The 14,263-nt window shown below is 38.9% G+C and overlaps 1 protein-coding gene across 1 annotated transcript in view; it reads left to right on the top strand.

Annotated features, from left to right (window-relative positions):
* Positions 1–14,263, top strand: part of ASNS (asparagine synthetase (glutamine-hydrolyzing)) — a 115,164-nt gene that overhangs the window by 1,715 nt on the left and 99,186 nt on the right. The gene's annotated exons all lie outside the window — the stretch shown is intronic.

Genomic DNA, 14,263 nt, shown 5'->3' with positions numbered 1-14,263 from the left:
GCCAATTTTTCTTCATCATCAACTAGAAAAAAGAAAGTGTGATTACTTTGAATATAATTTATATGTGAGACTCAAAATGACCAGATTTTCCCATTTGAAACACAGATAAACCTTGGACAGTATGTTTGTCTGTCTGGTGTGGCGTTTCAGTAATGTATGTCAAAGCTCCTTGGAGCAGAATAATGTGTGTCAAGGCTCCTTGGAGCAGCGTGATAGACACTGATAGTTGATTAAACCCTTTCTTTCTTACTAGCAGAACTCTAATTTTTTTCAGGGTGACAGTGTGTCCAGTTAAAAATATTTACTTCCTCAGTCTCTAATAAGCCATGGTTTAGCCATGTGACCTGTCAGCAAAATGAAAGTAGATGTTGCTAGGAGAGGCTCAAAGTTTTATGGAAGAAATTTCCTGTTAGCCATTGGACCTATACCTGTCCTTTATCTTACCTGGAACAGTGACATGATGCTAGAGGTGGAGCAGCCTTATTTCAACCGCAAGAACAAGATAATAGCATAGGAAGCCAGAGGGGCCTGGGTTCATGATTGCTTTGGAGGGTAAGCTTACCCAGCTCTGGACTGCCCACTTCTGGATTTGTTGTTACGTGAGGGAAAATTCCTCCTCTTTAAGGTCTTGTTGTTTGGGTTTTCCGTTATAAGCACTGAATCAAAGTCCTAATTGACATAACAAGATAGGAAAAGTCATTATTTATTTAGCACTACATGTAGAATTTTTTAATAGACAGGGTAAGATGAAAATGGGGGCAGAAAATGGAAACAAGCAACGGCAAAAAAACACTCTCTAATAAGCTTAGTTTTCCTTTAAATACCCAAATATTACGATTAGATTAACAAATCTTTTTGTAATAATTAGATTAAATTCTATAAATTAAATTATATTTACTGGTTTAGTAGTTTTCAAATATGTTCACAGGTTCTTTCATACTTCTTTCAAAAGTGAAGCTTAATTCCCCTCACCTAATGTTTGTACTGTACTTAGTGACTTGTTCTCATGAAGAGAATATAGAAATGCTGTAGTGTGACTTCTTAGAGGAGACTATAAAACATATGCCAGCTTTCTTCTTGCTCTCTCTCTGGGATTGCTCTCTGGGGAAAGGTAGTTATGTCATAAGGACACTCAGCAACTTATAGAGTGACCCATGTTATGAATAATTAAGGCTTCAGCCAGTTAGGAACTGAGGACTCCTGGAAACAGCCATGTGAGTGAATTTGGAAGCAGATCCTCCAGCCCTAGTCAAGCCTTCAGATGACTGCATCCCTTGTCAGTATCTTTATTGTACCCAAAGAGAGTTTGTGAGCCAGAACCACTCAACTAAGCCACTCCCAAATTCCAGGCCCTCAGAAACTGTACAATAATAAATGTTTGTTGTTTCAAGCCACTAAGTTTTGGGATAATTTGTTGTGCAGCAAAGGTAATGACTATAGCTGGGTCTAACAGAGCCTACCTAGAACAATGCCTGACACATTTGTAGGTATTATTTGTTGCTTGAATGAGTAAACAGTTGAATCAATATATCTTTTTCACTTAAAGGGTAACATACAATGCTGGTATTATTTTTGATCCCTGACACCTGTGTTACGTAAGGTTTTTCTGACATGATCATAGGGAGATCAATTGTGAATCTTACTGAGATCTGAACATTGACAATCCTGGAAGAAACATATAGTGAACAAAGCAATGGAACCCTTGAGACATGAATACTGCTCCCAGTTTTATCAGTGATTAGCTGAGTAACAAGTCACCTAAGCCTTCTAAATCTCAATTTCACTATACATAAAGTGGGGGAAATAATCCTGACTGGCCTCAAAAGGTAGTCGATGTGATTATATGTGACAGTATCATTCTTTTAATTACATTAGGTTTGTAATGTCTATCCTACTTTTTTTTTTTAATTAGTTAATTTATTTTTGGTTGCGTTGGGTCTTCATTGCTGCGTGCGGGATTTCTCTAGTTGCGATGAGCGGGGGCTACTCTTCCTTGCAGTGCGTGGGCTTCTCATTGCAATGGCTTCTCTTGTTGCGGAGCACGGGCTCTAGGGACGTGGGCTTCAGTAGTTGTGGCATGTGGGCTCAGTAGTTGTGGCTTGCGGGCTCTAGAACGCAGGCTCAGTAGTTGTGGTGCATGGGCTTAGTTGCTCCACGGCATGTGGGATCTTCCCACACCAGGGCTCGAACCTGTGTCCCCTGCATTGGCAGGTGGATTCTTAACCACTGTGCCACCAGGGAAGCCCTGTCCTTTTTTATTTTTAAGCAATTGAGTATTAAATATTTTAGGTGTGTATAACATTGATTTTTCTTTCAAGAAGTGATAACTAATAACTGATTTTACTGTGTACCTTTGTAAAATATTAGCATCATTCACAGTAAGCAGTTAGGATTTAAGAGTATGGAAGGATGGTAAGTTATTATATGTCAGAGCTCATTTTATTAGTCTGTTGAAATATGATTGTACTTTAAAAAGAATACATAATTATGACTGGCTCCTTTCTCTTTTCAGGACTTAATTTGTAATTATGGTTGGGTGTGTGCCCCTCTTTATGGATGGTTGGGTGTGTGCCCCTCTTTATGGTAACAGTGGTAGTTAAACATACTTAGTAATAAACATACATTTAACCAATAATTTGGTCTGAATGTAAGCATTTATTCTAGAGCAAAATTACACCCAAGAGCAAGAAAATAAATGGTAGAATACATGTCTTTCTCTTTCAGAGAGGAAGACTTGGGCACGAAAGGGAAGGCTTTATATAAAGGAACATCAGAGGTAAAGAATATGCAATTAGAGACAATGCACAATTTGGCAGTGTGACTAACTCCAGGGGTAAACATATGAGGATGAGTAAGACAGAGCTTCAGTGTAAGATTCAAGTCTTGATAATGTAGTGGATGAATTATCGAAACTTCTAGTTTTGTTGTATTTCCTTTCTTGTTTTCTGCTATTCAGGTGTGACTCTAAATCAGTTGAAACTACTGACTCCTCTAGATATCAGATTATTTGTGGTTTTAGTTGACCCTGGCTACCTCCCACCGTTATTCACTTGAATAGGAAGAAGAAACTTAGAAAAAAAGAGACAGAGCTTTCTTTTCTGGAGATAGTGTGCTTTTCAACGGAGCTTCTCATCTCATATTCAAAATTCCTGCCAGGTTACAGTATTTTCATTCTGTGGAACCTAAGAGAGCATTTTCCAGACAGTTTTTATTCCTTGCACATCTTCACAAAATCAACCAAGATTTTGAGACAGTTGGAAAGGCTAGTGTTACTTTCTGGATTGACTGACACATGAAGGGGATAAAGGTGGAGAACGGAGCAGAGGGGGAGATAAAGAAAAAAGGAAAGTCTGGGAAATACTTTTAATCTCAAGGGAAGAAGACTCAGCATGACTCACAACATGTTAGCTTGAAAGCAGAGACTGCCTTGTGAGCACTGAGGAACCAGAGAAATACTCAACTTAGAAGGTTGGGCTCCCTGGGGTTACCCTGTGTTCCTCTAGTTTCCTGGAATAAGACTCAGAATATTCCTTAATTATATTCCCTGGTGGCTCAACAAAAGCAGAAAACATTTGTTGTAAATGGAGTAGGTGATGCTTTAAAATCCGTAAACAGTAAATTATTTATAAATGTGTTTGTTACCTCTGTGATTGTAAAGAGCTGACTTACAAGTTTTAGCTGCATAACGTGGCACGATTGTTTTCTTCTTTCTTTTAAGTTGTATTTAAATGTTTTTAAATCTAAGAATGGATTGGGGTAGATATTTTGTTGGGTTTCTGTCCATCATCCATTGAGAAGCACCCTCTTCCTCTTCCTTTTTCCTCCAGTTCCTATCTAGAGATTTGGTCCTTACAGCCATGTGTATATGCTAGGACCCTTCTCCCTTCTTGATTGGATAGAGTTTGATCCTTGAAGGAATCTGAATCAATCAGATTCTCTCCTCCGAGAATTTAGAATTGGAAGAGAGGTCTTAGTTTCTCTCTATTGAACACTGAAACTGTAACCCAAACAGGGGCTTGTAACCCAAACATGTGAACCCAAGATAAGGGGAACCCATTGTACAGGGAGAGAGAAAAATGAAGCAGACTATCTGAGAAGAGAAACGACCTGAGCTTTGGTGATCTCACAGAAACAGAGAAAGAAAGGGGAGAGTGTCATCATTTTTTAGCTTCTCACAGACTTTTCATGACACTCGTCCCGCAAATGGCCCGACTGCTCTTGAGTTCCATGAATCCCTCCACTGTATTCTTATATTAAGTTACACTTTTTATTGTTAAGTTAGTTTGAGTGGATAATTTTTGCATTCTTTAGAGTACATTTCATCACTTCATTTAAGAGCGATCTAAATAGTTTTTTTCATTTATAAGAAGTAAAAAGCATTTTGAAAGCTTTGGTCTGAGGAGTAACATAAAACTTATGAAAAACGCAAACGCTTCAGTCTTTTGAATAAAAAGAGCAAAATGGCAGAGTAGGAAGCTTCCCACTCTTGTTCTCCCACAGAAACATGGAAAAACAAGCAGAAACAGTCAGAATCAATTTTTGAGAACTCTGGAAAACAGTTGAAAGTTTACAGCAACCAAATGAGCGCTGAATCAAGGCACTTCAAAATAGTAGGAAGGGCTGCTCTCGCCTTTTGAGATCGACCGCACTCTGTAGAGTTTGTTTCTCCCAGGGCCTCTCGCCTTCTGAGATGACCCACACTCTGTCTGTGGCATGTGTATCTCCCTAAAGAAATCTGGTTTCCTGCCTGTTCTCAGTGCAGAGCCTTCTTGCCTGCCTGCTTATATCCTTCACAAGTGTCCTATATTAATAAATCTACTTCTTACTTATCCCTTTGCCTCTCGCTGAATTCCTCCTGTGCTGAGACTTAAAGAACCCGAGTTGCATTGAGTCCTGAGACCAGGTGTGTGGTTTCAGCTGGGAGATTGTGGGTTCAAGTCCAATCTGGAGTGCAACTGGGTTCGAGTCCCATCTGAGGTGTGATTGGGTTCAGAGTCCCAATCTGAGGTGTGCGATTTCATCTTTGGAAGGCCACATAAGAAATTGGTAAGAGTGGCTGCCTCCAGAGAGGTGACCAGTTCCCCAACCAGGGATTGAACCTGTGCCCTCGGCAGTGACAGCACAGAGTCCTAACCACTGGACCTCCAGGGAATTCCCTAAAACTTTATAATTTGGTTTATTAATAAGTAATAGAAAAAAACTTTGATATCTGTAACGTACATTATGTGGCACAGTTTATCAGCCCAGCTATTTCCCAATCAAATTGATTTTCTGCTATCTTTATTTTATGAAGCAGTCTGCCCATTAAATTCAAAATAGCTGTGAAAAAAAAAGTAGGAAGATTTTGTAGTGATTTACTTGCCCTTCCACTACCTCTACCCCTGCATGGGGACAGTCTTATAAAATGTCAGTAGTCTTAAAGTGGCAACAGTCTTAAAGCAGCAGTGGTCATAAAGCTGTTGCAGTCATAAAAAGGCAGCTATCTTAGAACGGCAACAGCCCATGTTTCCACTGTGGGACTGTTTCCGTTCTGGAGGGAGCAAAGCTGACCCTGCTCACACATTGTTGTAAAATCTGTTCTAATCTGTTGGGGGGTGCTGTGTACTGAATTGTGTTCCCCAAAATTCGTATGTTGAAGCACTAATCCTCACTGTGACTGTGGGGCCTGTGAGGAGGTGATAAAGGTTAAATGAGGCAATAAGGGTGAGACTCTCGTTCAATAGATTTAGTGCCCTGTAAGAAGAAGAGACACCAGAACTCGCTCTCTCTATTTCTCTCCATCATGTGAGGACACAGTGAGAAGGCAAACTAAATTGGCAGGTACCTTGATTTTTGAATTTCTAGCCTCCAGAACTGTGAGAGAGAATTTCTGTTATCTAAGCTATCCAGGCTGTGGTATTTTGTTACAGCGCCCAAGCAGACTAGTATGGGGACAACCTAAAGGACGGATGCTAGGTGTTCCACTCTGTCTCCCCTAATTCAGAACTCAGGAGAAAGAGCTTGAAAATACTTCAAGCCAAATTAACAATCCTCAGACACTTGGGGCAGAGATTATGGTTGAAACATACAGTAGACTGTCTAAGGCAAAAACTGGGGAGAGTTTCTTTGGGAAATTAGGACATTTAAAAGCAGCTATGTGTATGCGGGGATTTAGAAAGCCGTGTACATACCCAGGGTAAGACACATGCTCAGAAAACACCTGAGAAGACCCTAAGCTTTTCCTTAGGCTGATCTCTTGGCACAGTGCAAGCCTGGCAAGTTGAAGATCAGAGCCAATTTGCCAAGACTTGTAGGTTCCTAGGTTTCAAAGAAATTTCTATCAAAACACCAGCTGAACACAAGCTAAGGAACAGAGACTAATGACCACATTGACAAAGAATGCAGTCTTTGCAGTAGTAGTTTGGGAACAACATTGAACAAACTGACTGCTACAGCCTTCAACAACCAAAAAGTAGCAAGCCCTGTGAGAGGGAGAGAATCTGACTTCCAGGTACCATGCTACAATAGAAACTAAATAGTTTTCATCAAAAAAATCACAAGGCATACAAAGAAACAAGAAAGTATGGCTCTTTCCAAGGAATGAAATAAATTGGTAGAAACCATCTCTGAGGAAGTCCAGACATTGGAATTACTAGACAGAGATTTTAAAACAACTGTGTTAAATATGCTCAAAGAACTAATGGAAAACATGGACAAAGAACTAAATGAAATGAGGAAAAGGATGTATGAACAAAATTAGAATATCAATAAAGAGAATTATAAAAAGGAACTAAAGAGAAATTCTGGAGCTGAAGACTACAATAGCCACAACTTGGACAAACTTGGCTTTACAACAAACCAGCTTTTTATGCAGAAGACTCCCATTGGGTGATGACATTCCTTAACTCAGGTCATAAAATTTGTCATGGTTTAGTGTGATTTAGTGGAAATATGTTGGACTTTGAAGTAAGATTGATGTGTTTGAATTATAGCTATAAATAAAAATAACAATGACTAAGATTACTAACTAAAGTAGAGAAAGCTCTAAGAAGGAAGAACTCAGAGTCTAGGACTTGTCACATAATGTGTGCTACTTACTTGCTATTATATTAGGCACTGTACTAAACAGTTAACTAACTGATTTATTTTAATCTTCATACCAACTCTCTGAAGTAGGTGTTATCAACCTTATTAACTGATAAAGAAACTAATCTTAGAGATTAAGCACTTGTAAGTAGTAATAACAAGGATTCCAACCCAGTTTTTTAAAACTGCTTTATTGAGGAATAAGTGACATGAAATAACTATATATACATAAGGTGTGTGTATAATATAGTATGGTGACAGATGTATACACCCACGAAACCATCACCACAGTCGAGATAGTGAACATATCTATTGCCCCCAAAAGTTTTCTCCTGTCACTCCCCACCCCATCCCATCTCCAAGCAACCACTATTCTACTTTCTGTTACTATGGATTAGTTTGCATTTTCTAGAGTTACATAAACGGAGTCGTACAATGTGTGCTCTTTTTTATCTGGCTTTTTTCACTCAGCATAATTACTTTGAAATGAAGCCATATTGCATATATAAATAGTTCATTTCTTTTTATTGCTGAGTAGTATTCCATTATAAGAATATACCACAATTTGTGTATCCATTCACTTGCTGATGGACCTTTAACCCAATCTGACCGTAAACGATGCAGCACTCTCTCTTCGGCTCCCTCACTTACCATGTGGTCTTGGGAAACCTAATTATTCTCTCTGCTGCTCAGTTTTTCTCACTGTAAAATGGCAATAATGTGTTTTTTTGGCCACAGGATTGCTATGAGTAAATCAAATAATATGTGAAAGCACTTAGTACTGTGCCTGGCACACAGTAGGTGCTTATAAATATCATTCATTTTTCCCCAAGAAAGAAAAATCTCCAGGAAGGGAATAAGGAAAAAAATATAGCAGTACATGCCTATCTGGCTCTTTCTTCCGGTATTTTCACCTAATTCTTGAAGATTTCTCACTTTAATTTCCCCTGCTTGCATTTCATCTGTACCCCATGAATATGATGTTCCCCTTTTCTCTCTGACCCAAATACGGACACAGACTCTTTCTTTGCCCCAAAACATGACTGAAATAGTGATATTTTCACAAAAATTAAGGGATATATTAAAGGGGTCTAATTACATAAAACTAAGCAGCGTAAAAATAGTCAAGTTTCCTAGATGCCTGCTCCCATCCCAAGTAATCCCAGCAAAATAAGTCAGAAAGCTTTTTGTTTTAAATTTTTATTTTGACATAATTTCAGACTTTACAGAAAAGTTGCAAAAATAGTACAAGGAAACTTCATACAACTTTTTCCTTGATTATTGTTTTAAAATTTTAACAACTCGAAATATTTTCTTATTCTTCTGCCTCCAAAATTTAGGCTAAGAGTGGCTTGACAGAAAATACTCAATTAACTCAATATGGTAATAAATATAACAACAATAACAATTCCAAAAATTGCTTACTGAACCTGATAAGTGCCAATCTACTCAGTGTTGAACTTGGACTATCACCTACTCCTAACCGTATAGGACAGCTACTATTATTACATTCATCTAATAGATGAAGATATTGACACATAGAGAGTTTTAGAATCTTGCCCAAGGTCACACAGATAGAAATCTTGTCCTGCTGAATGCAAATGAAACCAACAAGATTCCTGACGCATGTTTTTAATGCTAATCTTTTAAATGAAGTATCTATAAGCTACAGCCTTTTGGCTAAATCCAGCCTGTAAAAGAGCTTTATTTAGTCCCAGATCTGCTTGGGCAAGGATCACCATCCTCTTATACAGATGAGTGGGCACAACCGGATCTTCACTCCTTCCTAACCTGGCTTCAGTCTTTCAGTTATCTGGTCATCTTCTCTCACTGACTACTGTGATTTCTTGTCCTGCTCACAGAAAAACACCAGCCTGACTCTAAGTTCCAACTTCCCAAACACCATTTGGTCCTTCTAGTGAGGGTCTCAGGTCTATAGGAAATACCTAAGTGCCCAATAAAGTTGACAGGCAAGGTTAATCTTCACCAAGTGGGGGCATTTCTGGGGCATTTTATGATGACTCACTCCAGACATATTAAATGATAAAAACAATACTGTGCATGTGATCAAAGGGAGCAAACCTGAGGTGGATGTAGTGATGCATTGCTCTGATCTCCCTTCAGGACTAAAAGAATTATTCCCCTAGCTATCGGGAGTGCTGCCAACAGACAACCCTCAGCTGCCAACCCTCTCAGGGAATTGCCTCAGGTGCAGCTACCTGCCTCAACTCAAGACCACACCTTCTTTCAGGGCACCCACAACCAGTGACTAATTAGCACAGGGGTATAAAAACCAGCCTCCCAACCTCAACCTGTAATATTCTCTAGGGCCGTTCCACCATCAGAGTTCCCCATGGGGTTGACTAAAGCCTTTGTTAAGACTACATCATAGTTCAGTTTCTCCTTCCGTCCAGTCTTGCTTCTTTCTCTTCCCTTTCGCAGTCATTGATCTCAAAAGTTCTCCCTAATAAGCTGTATGTATTCTGATCTCTGTTTCAGAATTTGTTCTCTGGGGAACCCAGCCTATGACAAAACCTAAAGCAAGGACATGTCCAAAAATGTGTAGTATCTACAGGGATTGTATCAGAGAAACCAGTCCCTGAGAACAATGTTAGCAGATGACAGAGGGAAAGCAGAATTCTTTCCTTCTGTTTGGGCAGAACTGCCTCTATATACAAACACAGCACTAATCAGAAGAAACGATTAGTATTGAAAGAAAAATAATGAGCCATAATATATAAACAATTTAAATAGAGTTTAAGCAACTGTGAGAGCATTATCAGTCAAGATCTCATTCCTTATTCCCATGTACATTAGACTTTGGTCAAGGGGGAAAAGACAGGGGTAGGGGTTAAGGATGGAAAGTGGAGGCTGGTAAGTAGGAAGATAACACTTTATAGTTGAAACCTGAAAGATCTAGATGGAAATTGAAGATGGTATACAAAAACAGAATAGAAAGAAACTTCTAGAGTTCAGAAGAACCAGAACTCTAGTTCTGTGAGGAGACCAGAATTTGTACTCTGTATAAAATGTGGAGAGGTTCTAGGGGCAAGAAGCATGCCCATGTGGGGCAGGAAAGAGTTGAAGGATAGAATAAAGATGAGGAAAGTTAACTAGTTTTGCTTCTCATGTGCAAATGGCCATTTATTGTGTGGTTGGTTTTTATCTTTGAAGTACAGACACATCCCGCAATTTATTAACATGAGTGAGTACAAAGCTCCCTAGAGTATGAGAAAGGAAATGAGAAAAGAGACTGTGCTCCAGCTTACCAAGCTCCCAGCTGACTGAAAGGCCTCTTCCCTTTTCTGCCATTATATGTTAAGTATGTTTATATGAACTGTTGTGATACTGTTTTAACATTGTTTCTTTAGGAAAATGCATCCATACTTCAAGTTGGATCACCTTAAAATGAGTGTTTGAAATGCACCTCACACAGAGATAGGGGACTTCTGGTTTACTAACATTAGCGGTCTAGATGTTGCAGATAAATAAAATTCAGGTGGTAAAACAGTGACTTGCCAAAGGCATCATGATCAAATTAAGCTAAGATTAAAAGTTCATGCACCTTCATTCAGTCTGTAAAACTTCTTTTTCTCTAAGGAGCATTTGTCTTGAAGAGATTATTGGGGAGGGGGGCTAGAGGGGAAGGAACAAACTACCATAGTCCAATGAACAGACCACTTTCTTTTCTTTCTCTCTCCCTCTTCTCCTTTGCATTTCTATTTCTCTTCCAATCTATTTCTTTCCTCCTCCGTCTCTTCCTCTTCCTCTGTTTGGTTGGGGGGGGGGCGGGTGGGGATTTTGTTTTTCTCCTCTCCTTTTTCTTTGTTTTCTGGTCTTTCACTGATCTCAGTATTTGGCCTGGCTCTTTTGATTTTCTAGTCCTTATTTTTATACGTGCCAATCCTAGTAGAGAAAGGAATGTCACTATTACTATCATTTTTTAAAAAAAATTTACGTTCTTAACTCTTTCTGGCTCTGTGCTAAGCATTATAAAAAAGGAAATTGTGTAGACAGTGTGTGACTTCCAAAAGTATATAATCTATTTTGAATTCCAGCTGTGATTTTATAATACCCTCACGATTCTTGACTTTTGTTTGTTTGTTTCTCAGTCCCATTAAAAATCTGGTGATAGCAATGAATTGCCTCCCTCCAAAAATGCATAAGTCACAAATATACCCAATTTGCATGCAATTTCAGAAGGTGTAAAAACTCCCTGAACCCCTTAGAAGTTTATGACCTCATATCAAGAACCCTACTGTTGTCTCAATACATTTACAAATATCACACAATTTGAGATAGTGGTATCTTAAAACATAATCCATTTTAATTCACTTCATTAAGAAAATCAATAGGCTGTATATAACAGCCATTTTTTTGTGGTTGCAGAGGTGAAAGGGGAAGAAATGTTTTCAAATTACAAGTATATTATAACATTATCCAAAAGGAAGAAACATTTATTGAGTACTGCCTACTATATACATACCAATTTCCTACATGATACAGCTGTTGTAAAAATTATATGTCTATTACATGTCTACAAATATACAACTATGTACATATGTATTATATATGTATACAACATATGTGCTTATATAATATATAAAGCATATATATGTTAAATTTTCACAACAGCTGTATCATGTAAGACTCATCAGATAGGGAAATTGAGCTCAGTGAGATCAAATAGCTAATTCAGGTCATCTGCTAGTGAACAATAGCTGAGGATTCTAACCCACATCTAACTCCAGTGCCCCCTTGGAGGATGATTTCTTATTTATCTTTTCTGCTTAACACAAAACTTAGCACATAGGAGGTATTCATGGAAACTTGAATGTTGATTGAATTAAACTGAACAGGGTCAAGTACAGAACCCTGTAGTAGATTCCTGGAGACTAGAGACCACTCTCCCCACTGCCACCCCCCATTTAATTTCATTTCTTTAGAGAAAAGGAACGGGACATTCTAATAAGTTCTGAAGAGTAGAGGGAGTCTACAAAATCGCAGAGAAATGTAGTAATTTTCCTCTGTTCATCAGAGAAATATGTTTCCAGCAGTGTGAGGGTAACAGGCTTGAATATGCCAGTTTTCATTTGGAAGGAGTGTACTGCAAAGTTAATGCAATATTAAGTTGAGGAAACCATTTTCAATTTAGCGAGTCCTTTGAATATTAAAGGAAGCATCCTAACTGAGGCTCCTGAAATATAAAGAACAATTTGAAACATGCCTAGGAGGAAAATACAGCAATTTTAGCATAAGGAAGTTCTCAAATGAAGTCTAATTTTAAAGGAAAAAGAATCTCATTGATTGAAGAAATTGTTCAGAACATATATGTACATACTCTGAGGCTAGCTAATGAAGGAAACCGTAATTTGAAGAGAGTTGGTGAGGAAAATGAAAGTAATATCAGAATGTGGGCACCTCTTAGATAGAGACTGATTATACTTTAAAAGAATGTTTAGGAAAGCTAATAAACACTCAACTAAGTTGAACAGAAAATACATCAGAAGTAACTATAATCTTAGAAGCCAGTCAAGACAACAGAGTAATGGAGAATCAGTGGCTGTTTCCTTGATTTAAAAATAAGCCCATCCGTGGGACTTCCCTGGTGGCGCATTGGTTAAGAATCTGCCTGCCAGTGCAGAGGACATGGGAAGATCTTTCTGGTCCGGAAAGATCCCACATGCTGTGGAGCAACTAAGCCTGTGTGCCACAATTACTGAGCCTATGTGCCACAACTACTGAAGCCTGTGCACCCTAGAGCCCACATGCCGCAACTACTGAGCCCGCTTGCTGCAACAACTGAAGCCCACATGCCTAGAGCCCATGCTCTGCAACAAGAGAAGCCACCGCAATGAGGAACCCATGCACTGCAACGAAGAGTAGCCCCCGCTTGCCACAACTAGAGAAAACCTGCGTGCAGCAACAAAGACCCAACAGAGCCCAAAATAAAATAAATCAATAAAATAAAAATAAAAATAAGTAAGCCCATCTTGACTTCAGGTCAGGGCAATATCATGATGTATAGTTTCTGAATTTTTCCAATCTTTTCCTAAAAACATAGTAAATAACTAGAATAGCAAAAGAAAAATTCTACTCACAACATCCTCCAGAAGACCAACCAAAACACCCCCATGAACCTCAGAACACCAGTGGGTGCTGCCTTACCCAAACCACAGATGATGTAGGACCCATACAGGACATGCCTAGGTTTAGCAGCTATGCAGAGCTAGTGGAGGAGAAAGAAGAAGTTTTAATGGTTCTATGAACATTGCAGTACAACAACTGCCAACGAATCCTAAAAGAGAGAAAGTCCCTCCTTGAATGGGATTTTCAGCAAGTGAATATTGTGAGAATAACAGTGAAAAGGAGAAGGTTCCAGACTCCGGTTATGGGTGAGTGGAATAAAAGTTACACAGCTACACACTAAGGGACTATGGAGAGATCAGAAGATACTGCAGTGACTTAAGTGCTCAAAGAACTGAGAAATATCTAATAAAAACTCCTTTCCTAAGGAAAATGCTACTGTGAAAAGAATTCAGATTGATCAGGACAGGAACTCTGAGGGCAAAGAGAGAAAAGGATCAAACTCTTTGGGGAGAGGTAGGACTCCAGAGAAGGCAGAGCTCAGAAAATGGGTATAACTACACAGAGTGGTGGTTTAAATATATATTTGTGTATCTGTCTGTCTGTCTGTCTATCATCTATCTTTGTGATAACAATAGAGGAGAGAGCTCCTAAGCAGTAAAGATAAGAAAGGTACCATGGTGCCTCTCAATCCCCTACAAGGCAACCACTTTCTAAAAGCACAGTACACTCAAATTGTTTATATGTGAACAACAGAAAAGAATATTGTCAAAAACCAAACATACTATTATATTTTAAAAAATGGACTAAATAATGCATTCCAGACCATATACAATCAAAAAGCAGATAAAAACTAAATAATATAACAGAATTATCTAAAAGAAATTAAGAAAACAATAAAAACTATAAAAGAACAGTACCTCCCTGGTGGCACAGTGATTAAGAATCCGCCTGCCAGTGCAGGGGACATGGGTTTGAGCCCTGGTCCAGGAAGATCCCACATGCCACGGAGCATCTAAGCCCATGCGCCAGAACTACTGAGCGTAAGCTCTAGAGCCTGCGAGCCACAGTTACTGAGCCCACACGCCACAACTACTGAAGCCCGTGTACG

The sequence above is a fragment of the Globicephala melas genome, chromosome 9 (genome assembly GCF_963455315.2).
Source record: "Globicephala melas chromosome 9, mGloMel1.2, whole genome shotgun sequence".
NCBI classification, from domain to species: Eukaryota; Metazoa; Chordata; class Mammalia; order Artiodactyla; family Delphinidae; genus Globicephala; species Globicephala melas.
Note: the sequence above shows the minus strand (reverse complement) of the source record. Positions and strands in the feature narration are given on the sequence as shown.